The sequence below is a fragment of the Furipterus horrens genome, unplaced genomic scaffold (assembly GCF_987537825.1).
Source record: "Furipterus horrens unplaced genomic scaffold, mFurHor1.1.pri manual_scaffold_17, whole genome shotgun sequence".
NCBI classification, from domain to species: Eukaryota; Metazoa; Chordata; class Mammalia; order Chiroptera; family Furipteridae; genus Furipterus; species Furipterus horrens.
In genome coordinates, this window is record NW_028327187.1 from 109,059,092 (window position 1) to 109,080,300 (window position 21,209).

General features: G+C 38.7%; 1 long non-coding RNA gene across 4 annotated transcripts in view; it reads right to left on the reverse strand.

Annotated features, from left to right (window-relative positions):
• Positions 1-232: 232 nt before the first annotated feature.
• LOC149991802 (uncharacterized) overlaps positions 233-21,209 on the reverse strand; it is a 209,597-nt gene continuing 188,620 nt past the window's right edge. For 2 of the 4 annotated variants that reach the window (XR_016508571.1, XR_016508570.1), the window contains 3 exons: positions 2,995-3,009; positions 2,240-2,419; positions 233-581 (listed from right to left, as the gene is read on the reverse strand). This is a non-coding gene — a long non-coding RNA (uncharacterized LOC149991802). Of the gene's footprint in view, positions 582-2,239; positions 2,420-2,994; positions 3,010-9,361; positions 9,430-21,209 lie in introns of those variants that run through there. The other 2 variants (XR_016508573.1, XR_016508572.1) reach the window with 2 other exon arrangements.

Consider the following 21,209-nt stretch of genomic DNA (forward strand, 5'->3'; position numbering starts at 1 on the left):
TAAGATATTATTATAAAACAATAGTGGTAAATATTAAAAAGAAATAAATTCTTTGATATTCACATCATTGAAATATCATTTTTTAAGTGACTATGGCTAGTTCTTCCAAGGGTTTAAATTTGGAATTTGGTTAAGTTACATACATTCCTTGACTATAAGATAACTTTTTTATTATTGTTTATGCTGTTACAGTTGCCCCAATTTTCCCCCTTTACCCTCCACCCAGCCCACTTCCATAGTCAATCCCTACACCGTTGTCCATGTTATAACATTTGGTTATATCTTATAAATCTATTTTGATAAGAAAATCACCAAACCCATTGATGCAGACTTAAATATAATAGCTAGGTGAAATAGTCAACAACTTTATCCATTTGCACCCTTTCCTAATTTTATTGCATTTATAATTAATTTTTAAAAATATAATTAGACAGTAGACTTTCTTCAAGTTCATTGGAGATGCTGAAGTTACTTTCAAAGACTTTTCAGTTACTAAAACAGTGGTCATTTTTTGCTTAGTTTTGGCTGGCCAAAGAATTTTGGCTAGCTGTCACAGGAAATATTCACATTGTGGAAAGGATCTGAAGGAAGAAAGGAAAAGAAGTTACAGTTAATCATGGGGTACATGAGTCAGCTTCACTTTAAATTTTTACTCTGAAGTAGAGAATTAAAAAATATGGGAAGCCCTAGGGATGGGGAAAGAGAAAGCTATTAGTAGTCGGAATGATTTTCTTCAAAGAAGAATTCGTTAATATATGAACTATCACAAAAATCATCTGAATTTGTTGAAATTATTATGCATTTGATAATGCTCTTTTCCCTCTGGATGCTCTTCCGGATAATAACAAAATAAGTGTGCATCTGGAGCAGCTCGGAGGGCTTCCTATTTTGATACTCAGACCACAGAAAAATGACTCTGATGCAATATGTCAGTATTTCTCCTGAGACCATGGAAGTTCTCTATGAGGGAATGATTTGTTTTCATTTAATGCTACAAATGCATATGGTAGTGGTTGGGGCATCAAAATAATTTTGAGCATTCCTTTCTCTGGTTTGCCATTATTTATTTTATTTTGGTGGCCTTGGACAACTAATTTTGCCCCCTTTTCAGGTAAAATGCTAAAATACAAATAATTAAGAGGTGCCTAGAAGATTTTTACAAGTACCTTACAGATAGAGGACATATATGGTGCACCAAAGAGTTGAAATTTTGCTTATTGAAAACATATGATGATTGAATATCAAAGTGATAATTGCTTTTATATTTGAACGAGCTTTATCCCATACCTGGGCTAAAGCAATTTAATACAAATTTCTAAGACTATAAAAGCTGCTGCAGTTATTGAATGGCTTTCTGACATCTATTTTTAACATATGATGAGTGCTGTACTTGGCAAGTCCTCAGCATTTCCCCCAGTGAATTGCCTGCCAGAGTAACTTGAGAGTAAATATTTTTGAGGTATTATCATCCTCAGAAGGTTTTTATTAACCAGGTGCTTATGTATAGTGCTATTTCAAGGCCCTTTTAATGTTGACTTAGACTTCATAATTAGGACCCAAATATAATGCTCTAGTGGAGTAGAGTTTGCCTTGTGGGGAAATTACGTGATAGCACACTTTTTCCATGTGGTTATTGTGTTCAAAGGGACATGGTTCGGCTCAAAGCAGAATCCCATAGTTCTGCAGAAATAGTATTAATTATAGGCTAGGCATTGTGCTAGTTGCTTCCCATTCATTATTTCATGTAATATGTACAATACCTTATAAGGTAAGTGTTACTCCCATTTGATACCGGGGGAAACTGATGCCAGAAAGAAGGCAAGTAATTGGTTCAAGGTCCCATAAGTGCTGGAGCAGAGTTGTGAATCACTGTACTCTCCAGAGCCCACACTCTCAGTGTGTCTGATGCTGCTTCCTAGTGCCCTCATACACACCAATGCATACACACTCCTCTGTATCACAGTGAACTAATTGTCTTGCTTTTAGAACTATAAGTGTTCCTCCACTACTGATGCACCTTCATCATTGCCACTGAGGTGAGCCAACTGCCAAGAATGAGCAAAACCTAGCCAGAGTGTGATTAGAGAATGGGTTACTTCCTATTAGGTCCTATGGTGTACAAGATAGTGGCTCCCCCAAAAATGTCTATATTTTAATTCCTGAAACCTGTGACTACATTATGTTATATGGCAAAGGAGAATTAAGACTGAGATGGAATTAAGGTTGCTAATCATCTCACCTTAAAATAGGTAGATTATCCTGGATTATCCAGGTGGGCCAAATATATTCACAAGGATCCTTAAATGTGGAAGAAAGAGTCAGAAGAGGAGTTCACAGTGATATGATGCAAGGAAGATTGATGGTCATTTGTAGCTTTGAAGATGGAGGAAGGGACCATGAACCAAGGAATGCTGGCAGCCTGAAAGAATTTTAAAAAGGCAAGAAAATGGATTCTCCCTAGAGCCTCCAGAAGGACCACAGCCCTCCCACCACCTTCAAAGTAGTCTTAACAATTTCTAACAAAACATGGAACCAGTGTAGAATGCTTTCACATAGATTTGGTTTTGCCTTCAGCTCCTCCAAACTAGGTAGTGTTGTCCAGGAATTTCATGAATGCAAACATAAGGAGAAGACAATGAAACAATATTCTCATGCAAGGATATTAGTCTTTTTAAGCATATTGAAGAATGGATTAAAAATAATAATCATATTACATAAGTAAGCATAATGTAAAACAGACCAAAAGATAATAATTTGGAAGTGAATGCAAACAAACATTAACCACAGATAAAGGTTCTGCTTACTTGTGTCTCTGTGTGTGTGTGGTTGTATGTTTAATTTTCTCTTTCTTTTAAAAAATGTGTCTTGAATCTCTTTCTGTTTATTCACTGCTGCTTTCCTCTCTAATATTTTTGTTCAGTGCCCCAGTATAATCAACAAGGGAAGCTTGCAAATTAAAATGTCAGTATCTTTAAAGAGTTTTGAAGCATTTACCATTTTCCAAAAGACCTGAAAAAAAAAAAAAGTTCAGAACTATAGGTAAGTATCTCAGGATAATTTCCAAAAACAAATGTATAATTGGTCTTCTTACTAAAATAGATTCCACACCACAGCTCATCAACATATTGTGAGTTAGCAACATATTCACTGAAAAGAAGGAGGAGGATGCATCAATCTTGTCTATATTTATACAAATCACTTGTAGGGTTTGGAGTTTCAATATTTGCACTTTGAGATGTGAAGAGCAAAACAAAAATAAAACTCCAAAACACTTCACTATTATTTGTTTTAAATGACTTTAGCTAGCTTAACACTTTGGAGCTTAATTCTTTGGGTTTGAGTTGATCTAGACTAATGCAACACCCATTGAGGATATTAATACAAACCTTAGATAAAGACTTTAAGAGGCAAAATTTGTAGTCCCACATTTTGTTTCATTGCTTAGTTTAAACTAAAATAGTGTTGGGATTTTTTTTCTCCTAAAGAAAGAAAACCTTTTTTTGTGTTCCCGGGCTTCATGGTCATTTCTTCTCTTCTAGTGTTAGAGGCCAACAGAGCCAACCTTTACATCGGAGGCATCTGTTTACACTAGGAAAATTTTGGTAAAATACAACAGGCCCTATACGGTTGTTGCAAGAAACTCTGGGTTACTCAGTAGGTTTTAAAAAGCTACATTTTGAACATTTGGAGGAAAACAGTTGTGTGAGTATGCTCTGTCTGGGAAGGAGATTGAGTTGAGGAATGGTTCTGTCTGCCTGGGGAAGAGAATACAAAAGAGAGGAGCTCACATTCACTGACCATCAGAGGCTTTGTCTGCCCACTCTCCAGGCTCTTTGGACTCTTAATTTTGGCTCATTAGCAAATATCCTTCATAGTTAGGGACAGGGAGCTATATTTCTAATACAAAATTGTTGTGGTAGGAAACATGGAACAGATAAAGACTTCAAACAGTCCTCTATTGATGCAAAACTTCTAACTCCTGCCATCCCAAATTACTGTAGAACATAGTTCTAGGATCCATTATTGCACCAGGGAGAACATTCCTCTTCCTATGGCCAAAGCCATCTTTCAATATATAGAGGATCCTTTGTGGGGCTGCTTTTGTATGATGGTAGTGTATGTACGATTTGCAACAGCATACTAGTGAGATGCAGTAGAGAAATCCTTGACCTATCTCCCTAAATGTAGGGTTTTACTGAGCTCTCATGTGATAAAGTCAAAAAAGTCAATGCCAAGTTGTCTTGGGGGTGGGGATTTGTTTATTGTTGTAAACCCCAGGAGGAAAGCCTTTACAGCCACAATTTCTTCATTTATTCAACAAATATTTATTGAGCTCTTTTTACAGCCTAGGAGCTATTCTGGGTGCTCAGAATACAGAATTGAATAAGAGTGACAGGGTAGGAAAACAAGTCCTATGTATCTGTATGCCCACAACTCTCACAGGCTAGAGGGTCTCACTTGTATTTTGTAGATACAAATATTTGATAATTCCACATGAAACTCTTCAGCCCCACCTTTCTCTCTGAATACTGAGGCTTAGATTCAACTGAGAGAATAGAGCAAGGTTCCCACAAGAACAGAATCCAGGAGGCCACATATATGTGAGTTTCACCTGTGGAGCACAAGCATCATCCATTTGTTGCCTCCTCCTCTTAAGGTAAATTTTTCAGTCAGTCCTTGAAGTTGCTCAAAGATGTGTCTCAACTTTTCCCTTTCCTTTTTAGGGTACATTTCCATCATTGGAGATGCTAAAGAGGAAAGCAATGCAGGCAGCCAGAGTGGAAAAGATCATGGAGACAAATGCACAAATAGAGCCATGAACTTCCAAGTGACTTGTTGGGAATAGGCCGTCTCTATTAGTTTTTTAATGGGAAATGTGCAAATATCCAGTTCAGGAGTTATTTCTTATTAGCTTTGGCTATCATTTTCCATAGATATTTAAACTGATCAAAGCAAGGCCTTGACCTGGCTTGGGTCTTTTTTTGGGGGGGTGGGATCTCTTTTGGGTTTGTATCATGCCAGTTGATTGCTTTTATAAACACTGTAGAATGGTGTATTTCCATTTTTCCTCTCAGTGATTCTATAGTGGAAATACGGTGATTTTATAATGTGGAATGACAGTAAAATTGTGAACCCATGACTTTAATTTTTTTAAGGATTATTACTAAATAGTATATTGGTTTAACCTTTAAATCCTCAGCATAATTTTTTGCTCAGCTGTTTACCTCTCGTAATGAATGAGATTTCAGAAATTCAGGCTATGAACTAATCTTAGTAAGTGTTTTCATAATAAGCACCAACCTAAATGATTTCCCAATAGCTTGTTGTTGAAAGGCAATCAAAACAGAACAATGAAGATTTCTTTTTAAAAAGCTGCAGAATTTTTGTTTGTTGAAATTGGTTAAGGGTCTACCAATAGGCCATTAAGTAATCATACTTAGTGGCCTCTTTTATTTTAACAGTTGCTTAAACGCAGTGTAAACACAGAATGACTTATGAAATTGCCTGATTTGGGCAACCTCAGGAAACTCGAGTAGTCTTTTCAGGAATAACAATGCTATGAGAGTATCTTGTTTTCCCTTACAACTCAGAATTATTTCACTTTGTGTTATTAACATGGTAGCAATTTGGATGGGAACCACAATTACTCTTGAGTAACCACATTATGAGGAAATCTGAGATGTCTTAATGAGGAAATCTCAGATGTCAAGTATGCAGTTTACAACTCTTTTTTTCTGTCGGTGCGTTTTCCCCTTTCTATGTCTTGCCCCTTTGGTCTTGGTTTACCTGAAGATGTCAACTCAAGAAGTATACGTACAGTCTGTGTTTTCAGTGAATTTAACAACTATTTTCACTATTACCCTTTGAAGCCAAAACAAAAAAAAAAATGGCATTTACTATGTGATAAGTTATTTCCTCTCAATATTGAAAACAAAGCAGTTTAAAGAGCTAGGAAACTTTTTTAATAGGTCTGGAAGACTTGCATAGGTAGAAACACTTTTGTCCGTTACTTGCATCCTTTTCTTGGTGGTAATAAGAAAACAAGATCTTTGCTATCAGTGTATAAGACAGAATATTAGTTTGCTTTCTAGCTGCAAGTACCATAAAATCTAATCAGAAAGAGCTTAAACCAATGCTTCTCAAACTTGAATATGGCTAGAAATCATTGGGGACTCTTTTAAAAATGCTGATTCTGATTCAGTAAGTCTGGAGCAGGTTGAGATTCTGCATTTCTAACAAGCTCCCAGGCCTGCTGATTCTACTGGTAATCATACTGCATTTTGAGCGAGAGCCTTTATTACCTCATGTAACAAGTCCAGAGGAAGGAAGTTCTAGGGTTAGTTCATTCAGAAGTTTAATGATACCACCAAGAAACCAGATTTTATGCTCAACATCACTAGCCATCAGAGAGATGCAAATTAAAACCACAATGAGATATGACCTCACACCTGTCAGAATGGTCATTATTAATAAATCAACAAGCAACAAGTGCTGGTGAGGATGTGAAAAAGAGGGAACTCTCGTGCACTGTTGGTGGGAATACAGACTGGTGCAGCCACTGTGGAAAACAGAATGAGCTTTCCTCAAAAAATTAAAAATGGAACTGCATTTTGACTTAATGATCCCACTTCTGGGAATATACTCTAAGAATCCCAAAACACCAATTCAAAAGAACTTATGCACCCCTATTTCATTGCAGCGCTATTTACAATAGCCAAGTGCTGGAAACAGCTTAAGTACCCATCAGGCGGAAGCAGCGTCAACAGCAGCAACAACGGCCATCTGCCTTCACCTGTAACAAGTGCGGCAGGGATTGTCACTCCTGAGTCGGACTGCACAGCCATTCTCGGCGCTGCAGATAGACTCTCAAGAAGCTACGCCATCGTCTCTCGAGACGGACAGCTGCTGACGACGACGACCCATCAGTGGATGAGTGGATCAAAAAACTGTGGTACATTTACACAATGGAATACCATGCAGCAGAAAGAAATAAGGAACTCCTGCCTTTCGTGACAGCATGGATGGAACTAGAGAGAATTATCCTAAGTGGAATAATCCAGTCGGTGACAGACAAATACCATGTATGATCTCACTTGTAAGAGGAATCTAATGAACAAAATAAACTAATGAGCAAAATAGAACCAGAGACATGGAAACATGGAATAGACTCACAGCAGCAGAGGGGAGGGGGAGGGGGATAACGATGAAAAGAAGGGGAAGGGACTAGACAAAGAACATGTATGAATGACCCACGGACATGGACAACAGCGTGGGGATTGACTGTGGGAGAGGGGTTGCGATGGGCTGGGTGGAGGAGGGCAAAGGAGAAAAAATTGGGACAACTGTAATAGAATAACAATTTTTAAGAAGTTTTTTTTCCTTATTTCTGTTCTGCCACCTTCAGCATGTTGGCATTGGTCTACGTGTTTGTCCCCTCATGGCTGCAAAATGGCTGCAGCAGTGCCTACTATCACCTCTTCACCTTTCCATAGACAGAGGCAAAGACCAATTTTTCCCTATGTATCTCTTTTTGAATAAAGAAAACCCTTTCTCAGAAGACTTTGCACCCCACCCCCAGAATAATTTTTCTCATGTCCAATTGATCACCAGAAAGAATTGTTCGTTTTGCCTTTGACTACTCAAGATTCACCTTGTGGGGCTGGGAAGTGTCCTGACCTTCCTTTAAACACATAGCTATCTGGTACCTGAATGAAATCAGGCCTCTATTTGTTACAGAGAAAGAAGGTGACAGGGCTGTTGGGTAGACAACCAAGAGTGTCTGCCACAGGTAATGTCCAAGACTGGACTTCTAATTTATATGGGCACTGCTTGGTTTTAAAGGTAAAGAACTCAAATATCACTCTAACAAATGCCACAGCAATGAAAAACTCTCCATAACCATATGTCTAATTTTAAGACAATGGATAACATATTCTAACCAATATTCAGTGCAATGAATAGGGTCAACTCCAGTGAAACAAATGAAGTCAATTGTTTATTTTTAGCATGGTAGTCCTCTATTTTGATGGTTTCCTGTCTTACTCTGCTTGGCCTCTTATAACATAGTACCATAGTCTGGGTGGCTTATAAACAACAGAAATGTATTTCTCACAGTTCTGATCTGAGATTAGGGTGCCAGCATGGGAAGATTCTGGTGAGAGCCCTCTTCCTGGTCTACAGATGACTACCTTCTTGGCTGTGTCCTCACATGGTGGAGAGCAGGGAGAAAAAGCACTCTCACAACCTAACTACTTACCAAAGACCCCACCTCCTAATACTAGGAGTTAGAATTGCATCATATGAATTCAGAGGAACTCAAGCATTCAGTCTATCACTCCATTAACTCATTCCCAGGCCCAGGAATTCAGCACCTACTTGTGGCTTCCCCAGTCTTCTCAGGGGCCTCTTTTTAGCTGTGTACTATACTCCTCCAGGAGGAGGCTGGTTTGGCTCAATGGATTGAGCGTCGGCCTGCGAGCTAAGTGTCGCTGGTTCGATCTTCCAGTCAGGGCACATCAGAGAAGGAAAACTCTGACTCCAAAAAACCTCCGCTGCCTTGCGGCATACCTCTTCAGGGGAAAGGCTAAGGGAGTAAACCCCGACAGAAAATCCGGAGCCGGAGTTCCTAAGGCGGTTTGACGTTGTAGTCAACACCGGCAACTCCTGCGGCGCACCTGAAGCCAAGCTGCATTGACTCCGTCTTTCCCTTGGACCCTTCAGCTGCGAAGAGAGGGGGGGTCTGCTGCATGGGCAACAGCAGACCCTCCATATCACCCTGCCCAGGCTCTGTAGCTTCAGCTTCACTGGAGAGGACACTCCAGCGTCATCGCAAGATGTCGATTCAACACGGGAGGAGACAGATACCGTGTCACTCCCGAGTCGGACTGCACAGCCATTCTCGGCGGTGCAGATAGACTCTTAAGAAGCTACACCATCGTCTCTCGAGACAGATGGCTGCCGACGACGATACTCCTCCAGGCCAAGTTTCAATCTTTGCACAGTGTGACAGAGAAGAGCACACTCTTCAGTGCACTAATTAATGCCAATACTATAACGACTTCCAAAGAATTCATTTCCCACCTGTCCATATTTTAACATAGGTCTTTAACCACATAATTTAGTCTTGAGCACCGGCCTGGTTCACGAGAGATGGTACACTAGTAGAACTTGGATATGGATCAGTCATATTAACATTTCAAAAGGAAACTACTTATAAAAATCAGAGATTATTAATCTCTACATCTCAAAATCATAGATTTCAAAGGACCAAATAAGAAAACATCTCCTAAATAGCTACTAAGAGACTGAAATGAGAGAGTGGAAAGGAAAGAATGTACCATTTATGTATTCTCACCATAGGGAGTAGCACCAGCTCTGTTTCTCCATCTTGAAACTCCCTCCTCCTGTGACTTTCACTGATGCATGAGCCTGTTCATTCATTAAACACATATTGAATTCTCATTACATGACCAAATTAAACCATTCTTCATTTTATTCTAAAAGCCCTGCCACTAAAACATTATTAATTGAAAGTGTTTTCATTAATTTCAATGGAAAAAAATCCTGTTATATACTAACCCAACCCCAGATACTGAAATAATTTTTGCAAACAGGAAAACATATCAATTGAACAATGAAAACATGTTTCCATGTATAATAAACAACAATTTTAAAGTAAATAAATTTGAATTCATAATATAAGGAAGGTTTATTGAACTTGCCAAAAGAAAACAGAAGAGTTGGTGAGTGGTAGTGGTGGAAGACATATGAAAGAATCATTCTTTGGAAAGAATGGAGAATTATGATTGACATTTAGGCAGACATTCAATATTGCAGTGGGATATGCATATTATTATTTTTCACTTACTTGAGACTTGGACACAGAATATACTTAAGACATGAATGGTTTTGGCATAACTATAGCAGAAGTGAAATCTCTGGGTTGAAAAAAGACCAAGTGGAAGTTGACTTGTCTTCTCACAGTTCAACAATGGCAGTCCCAAATCAGATTGAGTCTCTATCCTCTGCATAAGATGTTTCAAGTTTCTCAACTATCTCATGACAACTTCTCAGGACATGATGGAGTTTCTTAGAATATACAACTGATTGAGAATTTATCCTTTTGTGATTTGCAAAAATCATACACAGTAGAATAAGCTCTGCCTCTTCATCCAACGCCCACTACTTGCAGTTGGTTGCCAAGTTAGTGTGCTATATTATACTCTGCATTGTGTTTTTCCTTGTTTCCTACTTTGTGTGGCCTTGGGCACTAGATTAGTCCAGGTCTGCCTCTTGGCTCATGTGAACTCATCCACTATTTTGAAAGGCCTCCCTGCTTAGAGGGGTACACATTGTGATTCAGAGCAAGGACTCTGGGGATATGGGGCAGGGGTAGGCAAAATGGATGAAAGTAAAAACTTCCAGTTATAAACTAAAGTCCTGGGGATGCTATAATGTACAGCGTGGTGGCTATAGTTAATAATATTGTATTGCATATTATTTATTTATTTATTTATTTATTTATTTATTTAGTGATAAAGGAAAGGAGTCTTTATTCAGAAGCAGTCACTTAAGCCTATCAAATCACAGCTTTAATCACTTAAACCTAACAATTAAGGATAAACTGTAATACCTAGGTTCTCCTATCATTTACCATTAGTTTTTAGTTATTTTATTTCTATAGGGTTAGTTTACAAACTAAAACAAGATACAAAAGCTACAGAATTTGGAAGGATGGCCAGCTTCTTCCTCAGAGGTTGTCCCCTTTAGAACACCCAAAGAATAACCCTGCTACCCTCTGCCAGGCCAGCCCACCACTAGGCTGTGCCCAGAGTTCTTTCCCATACAAAATACCATCCATTGGGAAATGCAGGCAGCTGCAGTGTGATCATTCTGCATCATCCAGGAAAAGAGAGCCTGAGAGCCAGAGCCAGCCAGTTCAGGAGCCCCTGAATATTTTAAAATTATATTTTATTGATTATGCTATTACAGTTGTCCTGACTTTTCCCCCTTCGCCCCTCTTCACCGAGCACCCTCCACTCTCTCAAGTGATCCTTACCTTGAGTTCATGTCCATGAGTCATGTGTATAAGGTCTTTGGCTACTCCATTTCCTATACTGCACTTTATATCCTCATGGCTATTCTATAACTATCCATTGTTATTTCTTAATCCCTTCACCTCTTCAACCATTCCCCCACACCCCACTCCTATCTGGCAACTATAAAAATGCTTTCAATATTCATGATTCTGTCTCTTGGCTGTAGGTCCCTGCTTTTCATGAGTTTGAATATTTCTTGTCAATCCCTTCTTGCCAGAAAAGTTTCTTCTGAGAAACTGACAGTCTTATGGGAACTCCCCTGTAGGTAACTAACTACTTTTCTGTTGCTGCTTTTAAGATTCTCTCTTTATCTTTAAGCTTTGGCATTATAATTATGATGTATCTTGGAGTGGGCCTCTTTGCATCCATCTTGTTTGGGACTCTATGTGCTTCCTGGACTTGCAGGTCTATTTCCTTGACCAAATCAGGGAAGTTTTCTTTCATTACTTGTTTCAAATAGATTTCCAATTTCTTGCTCTTTCTCTTCTCCTTCTGGCACCCCAATGATGCAAATGTTGGACCTCTTGGAGTTGTCCCAGAGGCTGCTTATACTATCCTCATTTTTTTTTAATTCTTTTTTCTTTTTGTTGTTCTGATTGGTTGCTTTTTCCTTCCTTATGTTCCAAATCATTGATTTGGTTCTTGGCTTCATCCATTCTACTGTTGTTTCCCTGTAAATTGTTCTTTATTTCAATTAGTGTAGCCTTCATTTCTGACTGGATATTTTTTATGCTGTTGAAGTCATCACTAAGTTCCTTGAGCATCCTTATAACCAGTGCTTTGAACTCTGCACCTGATAGATTGCTTATCTCCATTTCATTTAGCTCTTTTTCTGGCATTTTGATCTGTTCTTTCATTTGGGCCATGTTTCTTTGTCTCCTCAGTTTGGCAGCCTCCCTGTGTTTGTTTGTGTGTATTAGGTAGAACTGCTATGACTCCATGTCTTGGTAGTGTGGCCTAATGTAGTAGGTGTCCTGTAGGGTCCAGTGGCACAGCCTCCCCTATCATCCAAGCTGGGTACTTGAGGTGTGCCCTTTGTGTGGGCTGAGTACACCCTCCTCTTGTAGTTGAGCCTTGGTTGCTACTGGCAGATAAATGGGAGGGATTTACCCAGGCCAGTCAGCTATAAGCATTGGCTGTGACCACTCTGCCATCCATGGAGGATCAACTGTGCTGGGGCAGGGTGGTGGTACTCCAGAGTGGTCTGTAGCTATCCACTGGGTGTACTGGCCCTGGGGTTTCCTGGGTGGTGCAGGCCAAGGTTAGCCCCCACCTGTGTTTTTCCCGGGGCCACACTGCCTGAGCTATAAAGCAATCTGAGATGGCTGCTAATTGTGCTGAGCTTAGAGATCCCAGGCAAAGCCAAGCTGTGAATCTAGGCTGGCTGCTGCTAGTGCTGGGCCTGGGGCTCACTGAGGCCAGCTGTTGCTTGTTTGATAGGATTTAGGAAGTTGTGAAGCATGAGCCAAGACCAGCCATTCATATGGAAAAGAAGCTTGGGTGGGCTGGTAAGTTGGGTAAGCAGAGTCTCTGGGGATCTCCAAGGTGGGTCAAACATTGTTAGCCAGGTTGATGGAGTCTCAGATATGGTACCAGCTTACTGGCTCTGTTGGGGGAGGATTTAGAAAAGGGAGAATGGCTTCTTCTCACCTTGATGTGAGAAATTTCAGTTTCTCCCTGTATACCACTGGTGCCATTCAAGCTGCTACCCTGGTGCTGGAGCTCAGAGGAGTGGGTCTGAGTAGGTAAGTCTGTGTGTGAAATCTTTAAGATGAGCTGCTTCGGGCTCCAGAAGTTTCTTCCACTGACTCAATGCCCACTGGTTTTTGGAGCCAGAAGTTGTGGGGACTTATCTTCCTGGCTCTGGAGCCCTGGGCTGGGGGTCTTGATGTGGGGCGGGGACTCTTCACTCACGAGATATCCCTCCCGGATTTCTATCCACTGCACATGGATGAGGGGCCAGCCCGTTCCATGTCTGCGCTCCTCCTACCTGTCTGGATGGATGTGGTTTCTTTAATTACGTACTTGTCAGACTTCCATTCAGCTCTATTTCTGACAGTTCTGGCTGATGGTGGTTCTATATTTTAGTTGTAATTTTGATGCAGCTGTGCGAAGAGGCGAGCCATGTCTGCCTACACTGCCATGTTGACTGGAAGTCTCTGTATTGCATATTTGAAAGTTGCTAAAAGAATAGATCTTAAAAGTTCCCATTACAAAAAAAGAATAATGCAATGTGGTTATGGCTATTTTAATTAGAGTTGTTGTAGTGATCATTTCACAATGTATATAAATATATAATCGTTGTGTTATACATCTGAAACTAATGTGTTATATGTCAATTATACATATAGAACAACAACAAGAATAGAAGCATGGGCTCTGGAGCCAAATTGCCTGTGTTCAAATTCTTTGTTATACCTTCTTAGCTGTGGGACCTCAGACAAGTTATTTAATCTTTCTGTGTGTCACTTTCCTCACCTATTAATGGGATGATAGTAACTACCTTAGAGGGTTTTACAAGATTTATTTGAGTTAATAAAGTAGTCAGAACAGTGTGTGGCACACAGTAAGCTCTCAATAACTGTGTTATTTTAACTTCCCTTTCCCCTAAATCATCAAGTATTCAATGTCTACTATGTGCCAGACACTGTATTAGGCACTTTATATATAGCACCCATTTAATCCTCGCATGTTACCCATAGTTTACAGATGAAACTAAAACACAGAGGACCTTGGGATTGGTATACACGCACAAAAATTTAGAATTTTAGTGGTGTGGGGGTATATGGAGGGATTCTATGGTTTGGTTGGTCTAGTCCTTATCTGGGTCTAATAGTAAGCTATAGCTAGAAAAATGCTAGGCAACAAGCAACCCCAAATTCTCAGAGGTTTAGTAGGAAAAAAAATTTTTTTTTTCTGGCTCAGAGGTCTGCAGATCGGCTACTGCTCTGCTCAGCTGGGCTCTGGATTATAGACTGAGCTACATATACTCCTGTATCTCCTCATTATGGGAGCAGCAGCTACCCAGAGTACATTCATCTCATGAGGACTAACATGAAGTACAAGGCAGAAGTCAAACATCTAGCACTTTGAAGACCTTAGTTATGTCACATATGCTAATATTTCGTTGGCCAAAGCAAGTCACATGGCCAAACTGAAAGTCACTGTGGGCAGGGAAGTATACTTTTTCTACTCTACTGGCAGGCACTGTAAGTTTACTGGCAGAAAAAGGAGTGAAGAATCAAGGACAATCATCCTATCTAAGATGTTATCCCTGGCGGTGAGAAGCATAGGAAAATATTCACCACTTAATTTTTAACATAGCACCTGTGACCCATTATGTGTTCAATGAATTTATGAAGAAGGATGGAAGAATGGAAGAAAGAAAGGAAGGAAGGGAGGGAGCAAAGAAGTTAGTTAATAGCCAGTCGCTTGTTGCAACTCAGAGGAAGTCATTAGGGAAAGAAGCTAGAGGTGGTACATACAAGACTGTACTAGCCGTTTGCGTCTGCAATAGGTTATCATCTAAGGATAAGGAGATTTTGTGGCCCTTATATTGGGATATGGGTTCAGAAATCTGGTACATGAAAAATTGACTACTGCCATACTAAAATGCTATTTAAACATAACTATTTCCTTTTTACTTCTTCCCTAATATTTATCAAAGTTCTTGAAAGTGACAGCATGCCCCAGCTTGCCAAAAGAAGGCAAGAAAGAGCCTTTTCTCCATGCTTGTGAAAGGTATTAATGTGACAAAAATTCCAGGGAGAGGTAAGATTCAGGGCTCTGAGACAGGCACAGCTGACTTTCCCACCTGGAAATTCACCCTCCAAAACTCAGCTCAGTTAACTCTCTGTGCGAGAGCAAGCTGGGTTCTAGTGCAGTGAAGGGAGAGGGCTCCACCTGGGGACCTAACTATGCCCCCTAAAACAAGGTTCCAGCCTCTATTTCCACCTCTCCTCTGGCTGCTTTCCTACCTCTGATCAGTGCTGCAGTCAGAAAAAAAATTACTTTCTAATGCTCCTTCCTGAAAGGAGCTTTTACTGATGAGAAAAAGGAACCTCTTCTCCTTTGATCCCATGTTCACATTCACTTGGGCTTCTCTTATGGTACTTTTGTTGCTCTGCTTCTTGGTGGTGTTCTTTGTGCTTTTGCCTTTACCCTGTGAACTCCTGGAGGCATATGTCTGGCTCATCTCTGTATTCCCCACTGTGCCCTCCCAGTGTCTGCCAAAACCTCCACTATGAACACATAGAGTTATCTCCCTCTCCATTCTCTTTTAGGGTCTCTGCTATATGGTAGATGCTAAATATTTGGGGGGTTAAAAGTGCAGGCTCCAGAGTTGTGGGTTTGAGTTTCAATTCTTCCATTTCTTGGATGTGGCTTTGGGCAACTTACTACACCTCTCTGTGCCCCCACACCCTCATCTGTGAAATGGGATTGTGTGGAGAATTAAATGAGTTTGCCAATGCAAAAGATTTAAAATAGTGCCTAACATTTAGTTACTTCTCAATATACCCTATTGACAATTAACAAGGAATCTTACTTTTTGAAATATAGTTCAAATTCAGTTCAATAAATGAAAGAAAAGCAGAAGAAGTGAGTTTACATGTTGACTTCAGGGCTCATGCTGGTAGCCAATGGCTCAGCTGTCTCTTTAGTGGGCTTGGAATAGCTGTGAGTCTGTGAGCAAAAACAGGAGATTTCTTTTTTCTTTTCTTTTACTCTTGTCCTGACTCATATATTTCAGAGCTTATAAATTCAGTTACGTACTTTCTGCCAAGTGGACATTAAGATGTTTGAAAAAATTTTAAAAAATCTGTTATCGGTGTGGCTTGAATGCACTCACTGCTTCTCAACACTAGCTGCATATTAAAATCATCTGGGAAGATTAAAAAAGTCTTGATGCCCATGTGCCCCAGGTCAATAAAATCAAATTCTTCTAGATTGGAGCCCAGGAATCTGACCTTTTTAAAGCTCCCCAGCATCTAGGGGTGAGACCCCTGAAAGGAATCTTCTGACAGGTAGATTGGGTTTTCAAGCATATCACTGAAGGTCACCAAATGTAAAAAACACCAATAATAATGCTAAAAAAAACTCACTTAGACTTACTACATCCAATAATATTGCAAATAGAACTATGTAAGCCCATTTTCCCTTTTCACTGTGAGTTGTGGCAAATGATAAAGTGGCCCCAACCAGCAAAAGCACTTGGAGGCTCTGATAATTTGGCCCTTACCACTTTCTTCATTTTCTGGATATGGATTTTGGTTTCTTTTCCCAAGTGACCTGTGTGATGAATAGATTGTCCCAAGAGCATGAGGCAATCCTGTTCATGGTGTTCCCTGCTGCTGTTTTTCTAGGAAATGCACTTGTGTTCTAAGAAGATGATTACATTCACCTTTGCCCCAGCAAGTCACTAAAAAGCTGAGCTAAGGCCAAAGCTTCACCAAAACAGTTTTGTAAAGATTCAGATGCAGGAAATAATATACAATTTCTGAGTCCCAAAGACTCTTATAAATGACTGATGGACAAGCTGCCTGATTAGTGTAAGTCACTTCTTATGAAGGCATATTCACAGAATAAGGAAACTCACATCCCATAATCTTTTTGGAAAATTGAAGCTAAATCCTTTACATGCCCCAAACTTTCATTCTTACCTCTTTATTAAAAAAAGAAAGAAAGAAAGACATGATTCTAAAATGTGCTCTACACTGGCTGTTTCCTTTAACAGAGAACACAGAAAATAGTAAATGGAAAGTGGGATATCTCAAACCTCCAACTCAGTATGACTCAACCTGAGCACATCGTCTTCCCCTCAGAACAAGCTCTGCTTCCATCCTCCTTTGTCTCAAGTGGAGGCACCGCCGACCACACAGCCCCTCAGAGAACCAACCTCCACAGCTCCATCTCTCTCACGCCCACCCCAGTCAGTCCCCAAACTCTCCTGATTTTGCCACCTAAGTATTTCCTGAATCCTCCCTCTCATCTCCATCTCTACCACTACTACCCCTGTTCTGGAGCTTACCACCAACCATCTCTGCCTGGACTACTGAAAAAGCCACATCTCCACTCCTTACATTCACTGAGGGTCTAGTTAAAGTACTCACCTACTCAGGTCATACTGTTGTTTGAAAACCTTTCAATGGCTTCCCATTGCCTTTAAAAAAAAAATGAAAAGAAAAGCCACAAACTGGGGGAAGATATTTGCAACGTAAGTAACAGAAAAAGATTAGTATTCAGAAAATATGAAGAACCCCTGAAACATCAATTCCAAAGAATCTATGCACCCCTACATACATAGCAATGTTATTTACAAGAGCCAAGTGCTGAGAAGAGCCTAAGTGTCTATCAGTAAGTGAGTGAATCAAAACTGTGGTACATTTACGCAATGGAATACTACACAGCAGAAAGAAGGAAATCCTACCTTTCATGACAGTGTGGATGGAACTGAAGAATATTATGTTAAGCAAAATAAGCCGGGCAGTGAAAGACGAACACCATATATGATCTCACCTATAACAGAAATCTAATGAACAAAACAAACAAGCAAAATAGAACCAGAGGCATGGAAACAAGGAACAGACTGATAGTGACCAGAGGGAAGGGGAAGGTGATAAGAGGAAAAAAGGGGAAGGGACTAGTCAAGGAACATATATGAATGACCCATGGACATTGATGACTAAATGGGAATGGACTGTGGGAGAGGGGGGAGGTGGGTGGAGCAGGGGAGAGCAAAGGGGGAAAATGGGACAACTGTAATAGAAAAACAATAAAATATGTATTAAAAAAAGAACTTCTGGATGTAGCTAAAATATAAACACTAATATAAAAAAGTGAATAAAAGACCTGAACTGGCATACAGGCATGCCATAGAAGAAGTATAAAATTTTAATAAACATGAAGCAATTGCTTGATTTCATTAATAATCAGAGCAATGCAGATTAAAACTACAATATATCACTCATACATCCATAATTAACAATAATTAAAATGGAGATGAAATTAACTGTTGGCAAGAATGTGAAGCAATTGAAACTCTTCTACATTAATAGTGGAAGTGAAAGTTGGTATAACCACTTTGAGAAATATATGCTAGAACTAGGATATTTGTTGATGAATATTCATAGAAAGAATGTCTTTAATAGTAAAACAATTTTTGGAAAAACCCCAAACACCCATCAATACAAGAATGTATGAATAAATTGTGGTTGAAACATAAATACAGTGAAAATGAACAAACTACTGCTTGATATACTGCTTTGTAGAATAGCATGGGTGAATTTGGGACAGTCAATGTAAATGAAAAAAGCAAGTGTCAGAGATCATACAATATGATTACATTCATATAAAAATGAAAAACATCAAAAACTAAACAATACATTCTTTAGATATACGGAAGTATGTGATAAAACTACAAAGAAAAGTGCATTGGTTACCTCTGAGGTGGGAAGGAAGGCCATTGGATCTGGGAAGGTCTCATGGAAGCTTCAAATTCATTAGTGATGTTCTCATTAAAATGAATAGTGGCACTGTGTGTTTCCATTGTTATTCCTTATACATTAAACACATTTTATAAAGATAACTTTTAATCTTGTCAACATTTAATAAAACATTTTATAGGAGAAAAATATAAAATTGGAGGCTCAAATCAGAAATCAAACAACAAAGAAGAATTACAAAAAGAGATAACAGAGAAAATATTCCCTTAGAGGAAATTATAAAGAAATAATATAAGAACATCCCTCAAGAAATAAAGGATGTGAGTTCCTAGATAGGACAAGTATGCCAAGTCATATAAACACAAAGTTTCAGGGTACTAGAATACAAAGAATGTTCCAAAAGCATATATAAAATATTAGGAAACAGATGGCCTTAGGTAGCAATACTGAAAGATAGCAGGCAATGGAATGTCATCTTCAAATTCTGGGAAGAGTGATCTCCAATCTAGTATGCTGTAACCAGATAAATGATCAATTGAATGCTGTAACCAGATAAATGATCAATTGAATATGATGGCAGAATAAAGAGTTTCAGATGGACAGGATTTCAAAAGATTTGCTTCTCAAAGTTTATAAGCTCAAGAAAGTACAGCAGGATATGTTCCATCAAAAGGAGAGAAAAAACTGTGAGGAAGATGTGGGATCCAGAAATTAGTACTCCAACACTGGCCAGAGGAAGTGAAGGCGGGCCCTGGGAAGCCCTGCAGCAGGGCTTAGGGAGCAGATAATACAGACTGGAGTGATGCCTCCAAGAAAAATGGAACTGAGACATTATCTAGTGTGTGAAACCACATTTAAAGGAATGTTAAAGGTTTATTAGAGCGTTTAGAGATAAATTGGTGAGAGATCTATTTAGAAAGCAAATAAAAAGTGAATGGTTAATAACTGGGAAAAAACAAAGTTAGACAGGATATAAAATGTTATCAGTGTCTAGTGTCTATTATCAATAGTATCTACATAGTTAAAATAATATAAACACTGAATATTGATTTGACCAAAATCTATGTGATAAATATATTTGGGGTGGGAGGGAAGAAAATTATATGTTTAGGGAACTACTTGAGATAGCTAAATCCTAATCTTCAAAAATAACTAATCAAATAGATAATTCTAAAATTAAAAACTTAAATTGAAATAGTAACATTCTATACACAGATATATTAAGAATTATCAGAAGAAACATGTAGAAGGTTTGAAAGTACAGTATTCCCCCACTTATCGCAGGTATTACGTTCTAGACGCCGCCCCACCCCAATAGGTGAAAATCCGTGAAGTAGGAACCTTACATTTATTTTAGTATTTATATATATTTTAAGGCTTTATAAACACTTCCCACACACTCATAAACCTTTCCCAGTCCCTTACTAACCTCTCTAGTCCCTTATTAACCTTTTCCACACTTTTATAAACACTACTTATGTTCTTAAACATATTCTCCACTCTTAAACCTACGTCACTTTAACAACATACATATACAGTACCACAAAAATCCTGCAATATAGTGAAAATCCACAATAAAGAATTAAATACAATATTTTTAAAAATCCCGCGATACAGTGAGGCTGTGATAAGTGAACCGCGATAGAGAGGGACCATTGTAGTTGCCTTTGGGAAGCAGAAACTGGAATTGGGAGGAAGGGGCAGGCAACTGCAGTCTTTCTGTTTTACTAATTTTTAAAACAATATATTTATATAAAAATTAAATTAAAAATAAATTCCATGTTAGCTATCTTGATAGGATTTTGGATTACTCAGGTATATGCATTTGTTAACATCAATGAATATATACTCTAAGATTTGTATATTTCATTATATGTACATTTTACATCAAAAGAAAAATCAGTAAAGAAACACTGAATTCTAATTAATGACATGTATGTTGGTGTCTGTAATTTACTTTGAAATCCTTCAAAAATAAGATGGATGAATGAATAGTAATATGGATAAATATGTAATATAACAAGTATAGTAAAATGTTGATGGAAGACTCTATGAGGTGGGTATACAGGGATTCACTGTAAAATTCTTTCCATTTTGCTGTGTATTTGAAGATTTTTATAATTGAATATTGGAACAAATAAAAATAAGTGAAGCACTAAAAATAAATTCAAGAGAGAATGTTCTCTCTGGTGTACCAGTTAGGTAAACTTTAATCTTAAATTGCCACTTACTTTCCAGAAACATCCGTAGCTATTTGATTCATGGATGACTGGTCAAATCAAAGAGCGCAATGACATGTGAAAAGTAAGGGCAGGCTGATATTTCATGTTGGCATTTTTACCAATTTCCTTACTGGATATGTGTGTGGTTTATGTTGAATATTTAATCTCTCTTAATGACATTTGTTTTCTGGTTATGAATATCCCTGCTGTCACATGCTCATCTATCTTTGAGTTCCAACTGAATTGTAAATTCATCCACGCTATAATTTGTAACCTCCAGAGTCACACACCCAGTGGTTCATCAATATCAATTTTGCTGTAATATACCACAGAGGAAAAGTAGCTCTGGAATAATAGATTTAGGGAAAGTGTAAGCTGGGGAATAGAATCATACAATTTTCATTACAATGGCTCTTAGGGCTTGGATCCACTCTGGTCATTCTATA